The 6,365-nt window shown below is 38.6% G+C and overlaps 1 pseudogene; it reads left to right on the top strand.

Annotated features, from left to right (window-relative positions):
- Positions 1–215: 215 nt before the first annotated feature.
- LOC104117392 (18.1 kDa class I heat shock protein-like) lies at positions 216–906 on the top strand (annotated as a pseudogene).
- Positions 907–6,365: the final 5,459 nt, after the last annotated feature.

Genomic DNA, 6,365 nt, shown 5'->3' with positions numbered 1-6,365 from the left:
GACTACAACCCTGCGTTACCCCTGAATATTCAAGAACAAAAATGAACATTCCAGAAATATTATCTACGTTATTTTTCCAAGTGTCTCCCTCTTCGAACTTTCTCCAGAAACTTGTAGACCTCTCATTACAGGTCATCTCCTTCCTATATAAATACCCAATTTATTATATTTCAACATATAGAAAAGAAAGTTCTACTTTTATCCCCTCATCCCATTAACGACCTTTGATACACAAAACTCTGCATAATTAAACTAGTGTACTTGTAACGTCCTTACTAGCTAGAACAAATCAAAAATGGTGAAAACAACTGTTAGTCTTTTGAGCTTTCTAGTGTTAGCAATGGCTGTAGTCTTATTTCTTCCATCACAAACTGAAGCACTAATTCCATACACACGCCCCTTTTGGGACTTAACGTTCCCACCAGAAGATCCTTTCAAGATTCTTGAACAAATCCCACTAACCATCCCAAAAGGGGTCGATTCAATCACCTTAGCTCGCTCAGACTGGAAGGAAACAGGAACAGAGCACGTAATTACCCTCGACATACCAGGGATGACATCAAGATCGAGGTGGAAGAGAACAGGGTGTTGAGAATCATTGGGGAAAGGAAAATAGAGGAAGAAGTTGAAGGAGAAAAGTGGCACAGAGCTGAGAGGACTTCTGGAAAATTCTGGAGACAGTTTAGGTTACCTGGGAATGCAGATTTGGAACACATAAAGGCTCATTTGGAAAATGGTGTCTTGAAGATTACTGTGCCAAAGTTAGCTGAAGAGAAGAAGAAGAAACAGACAAAGGTGATTAATATTGCTGAGGAAGGTAACTCTGCTGGTGGTGAGGACATTAAAGCTACCAAAGCTGAGATGTAAATTAACTTTGCTGTCAGTCTAATGTTTTGGTTTTGTTTATCTTCGTAGTTGTGAGTTTCTAATAAAGTTCTCAAATGCATGGTGAGCAAAATATTTTTTAATTTTTTCATATTTTGTTGGTTAAATATTTTAAAATATATTTTTCTCGTGAATTTATTTTTTTATAATTAAAAAAAATATTTTTCTTATTAAAAGAAGAGAAAATATTTTTTAAAATTCCTTTTCAACATTCTCAGCGCTATTTCTCATCTCCCACCAATACCATCCTTCACTCCTAAACCACCCCTACCCCACTCACTCTAACCACTCCAACTCTTACCCCCACTACACCCCACCTTCCCTAGCCTCGTCCATCACTCACCCTAAATAAAAATATTATTAAAAATACTTTTTTTCATATTATATAAATAGAATATATTATTTTTATGATATAAAAAAAATATTTTTTTTTTAGTTATCGAGTTCAAATTTCAACATTGTTCTTGTGTGAAATAGTAAAGTAGCACATTAATTTCTTTAAATTTGTATGATTTTTGAAAAAAATAATTAAATTATTGAAGAAAATAGAGTACCGGAGGTAGAAGGGGGAGGGTAAAGTAATAAGATCGATCACAGAAGATTAGAGAGAGAGAATGCATTGTTATCAATACGAGAAATACGGATCGCGACAAGATAGATGTAAGATAGTCATGTGGGATTTAATGCTATTTAAATTTACTTTTAATGTTTTAATGATTTTTATGAATTTACTAGATTATTAGCTTAATCGTAAGATTATGATTCCTCTCCCGATTAAATTTGAACTTTACGAGATAAACTAATATAAAATACTTAAAAATATGCAAGAACACGTTAATAAATTAATCTTTAGAAAAAAGTCTTTCGATTATTCTCCTAATTTAGTTTCATCAATAATTCAAAAGCTCTCTCGATTATTTAGAAAAATTACTAAATTAAACCAACAAAATAATTCAAAGATAATCATCAAAATATTTCTCTTTCGATTAAATAAATTGATGAACAAATTTACAATCAATTCAAAATTCCATAAGCAAATTCATGCAATTAAATTAGAGTTAAATTCACTAACAAAACTCAAAATATCATATCTGTCAAACTCGTAAACTACTCCGTAACGGTGAAAAAAGTCACGAATAAGTTCAAAGATATAGACAACATTAAAATTAACTATTCGAACCGATTGTTGGTTGAGTTTTAGATGAAATCTCTTCTTGCCTTATTAGTTCTTCAAGGTCAAAAGTTATCTCAAAAATATATTTTGGGTGTATTTATATCGTGTATCTACAAATTAGGACCAAGCTGCCCTTATGAGATGGAGTGAAAAAGTCTAGCCGTATTTTTGCACTGATGCATCACATAGTGCTACGTGCTATACGTCGCACTAATAGAATTTCGCCGGATGGCAACTTTAAAGTGATAAACTTAAATTCTTGTCGAATCTTAGATCTTTTCGAAGTATTAAAAAAATGTGATTGGTTTTAGGTTTATTATTGTTCTCGTTACTTTTAAAGGTCCAATTTCACCATTTATCTCTTGATTTTAATTTTGTACCAAAGATGATTAATTTTTTATTAGTTAATTATTGTTGTCAGGATTTAACTTCATTTTTTGAATTCAAGAAATTCTTTTTGAATTCAATTTCTGTCTTTCTTTTTTGTTTTTAATTTCTTTTTAACTTCCACATATTTCTTTATTTTCTCATTTTTCTTTATTAGTTTCTTAGATTCCTATCGAGATGTTATCAATATAGAAAATGTAACATATTTTTTATAGGACAATGGAACCTTGATAAACTCAAAAACAAAGTGCGAGTTGATGATACGTGTGAAACCTTTGGCGCAAAACTTCCCAAAAATGGTGCGTCATAGTGTATTCTTATCTACTGGTGCTTTTGTTGCCTTATTCAACTTCTATGCAACTCCAGTTATGTAAAGGAAAAAATTTGATTCTCGATACATTACATAAACATTGTGAAGAATAATGGATTCCACCCTCTTATATGTATTAGGTAACGTTAAGTTAAGATATTGTTCTAAGGGTATGCGAGTTCCTTTGATACAAAATGACAATACAAGTATTTTTGCTATAAAATGAGAATGATGGACGGGAAAACTGAAATGAGTTGGGAAAAACAAGCACAATGAAATCTTAATATATTTTGGAGGACTTGCCTCTATTGCAATCTATCCCCTTTTTATAGTAGAGGATCACTGCTTTATCTATAACAACATAATAAAATAATACATATAGTGGAGGACCCATGATAGTTTGTCTGTTCCTTGATTCTCGCCAAGATTCTCTCCCTCGGTGCGGTTGTAACGGCTCTTGTCTGCGAGCTTGGCACTGGCTTGAGCTCGGTGTTACATCGAACCCCCAGTCTTGGTTCGAGCTCGGTTCTGCCTTGGGGCATCGATATTCAAGGCCTGTATCGATCGGTATTGCCCCGTAGTCCGATTCGGACACGGGCTCGATAACGATATTGAGTTTTGCCGTTGATTGGTCTTATAGCTTGAAGCTCGACGTCCCTACTTCGGAATTCGTCCGAGCTTGTCATGTGGATACCCTTCGATTGAAACGTCATTGTCTCGACCGGTCTTTATGACTGAGAATCGGTCTTCGACAGTCCCCGAGCTCAAATCATCGATGCTCCCAAGTTTCTAGCTAGTTTGAGACCTGCAATCATGGCTTCATACTCGGCCTCGTTGTTATTTAACCTGATAGTTTTAATAGCTTGCCTAATAATGTTACCCGTGGGGGATTTCAAAACTATGCCTAACCCGTACACCTTTATATTCGAAGCACCGTCCGTAAAAAGGATCCATACCTCGGACGGTATACCTGATTTCGAAAGGAGTTCCTTTTTACTTCGGGTATGAGGGTTGGCGTGAAGTCGGCCACAAAGTCTGCCAAAATTTAAGACTTGATGGCCGTACGGGGTTGATATTCGATATCGTACCCATTAAGTTCGATGGCTCATTTGGCCAATCGGCCTGATAGTTCGGGCCTATGTAAAATATCACGGAGTGGGCAAGTGGTTAATACATTTATGGGGTGACATTGAAAGTACGGCCTTAACTTTCTAGATGCGCTTACCAGCGCAAGTGCCAATTTTTCTAAGTGCGGATACCTAGTTTATGCTTCTCCTAAGGTCCGACTTACGTAATAAATGGGAAATTGCGTACCTTGATCTTCTCGAACTAGGACACTGCTTACGGCGACTTTCGATACCTCCAAGTACAACTATAGTTTTTCGTCGGTTTTTGGAGTGTGAAGCAGTGATGGGATCGATAGATATCGTTTCAAATCCTGTAATGCTTGTTGGCATTCCGGTGTCCAAGCGAAGTCGTTCTTCTTTTTGAGTAGGGAGAAAAATTTGTGACTTCGATCTAAGGCTGCAATTCTTCCCGTTAACCTTTGTACAACTTTCACGCTGTCCACGATAGTGATGTCTTCGATGGCCTTGATTTTGTCCGGGTTGATCTCAATTCCCTGATTTGACACCATGAAGCCGAGGAACTTGCCCGAACCGACCCCGAAAGCACATTTTTCGGGGTTGAGCATAATGTTGTATTTCCTCAGAATCTCAAACGTTTCTTGCAAATGGGTCAAATGGTCCTCTGCGCGCAGGGACTTAACTAGCATGTCATCAATATAGACTTCCATTGTTTTACCTATTTGTTCTTCGAACATTCTGTTTACTAGGCGTTGATAAGTAGCTCATGCATTTTGTAGCCCGAAGGGCATTACGTTATAACAATATGTTCCATGTCGGGTCACAAATGAAGTCTTCTACCGGTCATCCGGGTTCATCTGAATTTGATTATACCCAGAATAGGCGTCGATAAAGGTGAGGATGTCGTGGCCGGCCGTGGCATCGATCATACGATCGATGTTAGGCAGTGGAAAGGAATCTTTAGGGCATGCTTTGTTCAAATCCCTATAGTCCATACACATTCTATGTTTGTTTCCTTTTTTAGGTACTACAACCACATTGGCTAACCATTCGGGGTATTTCACCTCCCGAATGGACCCTATCTTGAGAAGTTTGGTTACCTCATCCTTTATGAATGCGTGATTTTCCTCGGACTGGGGCCTTCTTTGTTGCTTCACCGGTCTGAACCTAGGGTTCAAGCTTAGCTGGTGCGCCGTTATGTCCGGCGAGATCCCTGTTATATCTAAATGGGACCAGGAAAAACAGTCGATGTTATTGATAAGAAATTGAATGAGTTTCTTCCTGAGTTCAGGGCTCAAACCCGTTCCTAGGTATACCTTTCGTTCGGGCCAGTGTTCGATCGGTATGATTTGCTCCAGTTCCTCAATTGTTGATTTGGTGGCATCGAAATCATCGGGGGTTACGAAGGATCGAGGGATCCATCGGTCATCATTATCTTCTTCAATGTTCTGCTTACCTAGCTGGGTTGAAGCCGATGTCTGTGATTGCTATTTGGCGCTTTGCTCTCCGATTGTGTCTCCTTCTGAACCTGATCCTTTTATCGGCGAAGACGAGGATATTGATTTTGCTTCTTCGATGAAGAACATTTCCTTTGCGGCCGGTTGTTCTCCGTACACTATTTTGACACCTCTCGATGTTAGGAATTTGAGGACCTGGTGTAGGGTCGAGGGTATGACTCTCATGCTGTGGATCTACGACCTTCCTAAAAGGGCGTTATATCTCATATCACCTTCGATCACGTGAAACTTTGTTTCCTGGATGGTTCCTGCCACGTTTATTGGTAGGGTAATCTCGCCTTTGGTGGTTTCACATGCCATATTGAATCCGTTTAGAACCAGAGTTGTGGGTACGACCTGATCTTGCAGGCCGAACTGTTCTACGACCCCCGATCTTATGATATTGGCCGAGCTACTTGGATCAATTAACAAACGCTTAATCTTAGTTTTATTCATGAGTACGGATATTACCAGTGCATCGTTATGGGGTTGGATGATTACCTCTATATATTCATCACTGAAGGACAAAGTCCCTATGAGTGTATAATCTTGAGTTCGAGATCACTTTTCCCTCACAATCGATGTTTTAGTGCGTTTAAGCATCGGTCCCTGAGGGGCATCGACGCCGCTGATGATCATGTGAATGACGTGTTGCGGTTCTGGATCATTTTGCTTGCCGAATTCCTTGTTTCTAAAATGGTTCTTCGCCCTATCACTCAGAAATTCCCGAATGTGTTCTTTGTTAAATAAACGGGCCACTTCCTTTCTTCGTTGCCTGCAATCTTTTGTTCTGTGGCCATGAGTGCCATGATATTCGCACATTTGATTAGGATTCCTTTGGGCAAGATCGGTCTGCATGGGTCGAGGCCATCTGGTGTCTTTGATGCGTCCGATGGCCGATACGATGTCGGATGTACCAATGTTGAAGTTATACTCCGATAAGCGAGGGACTTCTATAGGATCGACATATTTATCAAAGCCGCTCTTGCTCATAAGTCCCCGAGAATTTTATCCCCGATTAGTCCTTC

Source organism: Nicotiana tomentosiformis, chromosome 11 (genome assembly GCF_000390325.3).
Source record: "Nicotiana tomentosiformis chromosome 11, ASM39032v3, whole genome shotgun sequence".
NCBI lineage: Eukaryota > Viridiplantae > Streptophyta > Magnoliopsida > Solanales > Solanaceae > Nicotiana > Nicotiana tomentosiformis.
Note: the sequence above shows the minus strand (reverse complement) of the source record. Positions and strands in the feature narration are given on the sequence as shown.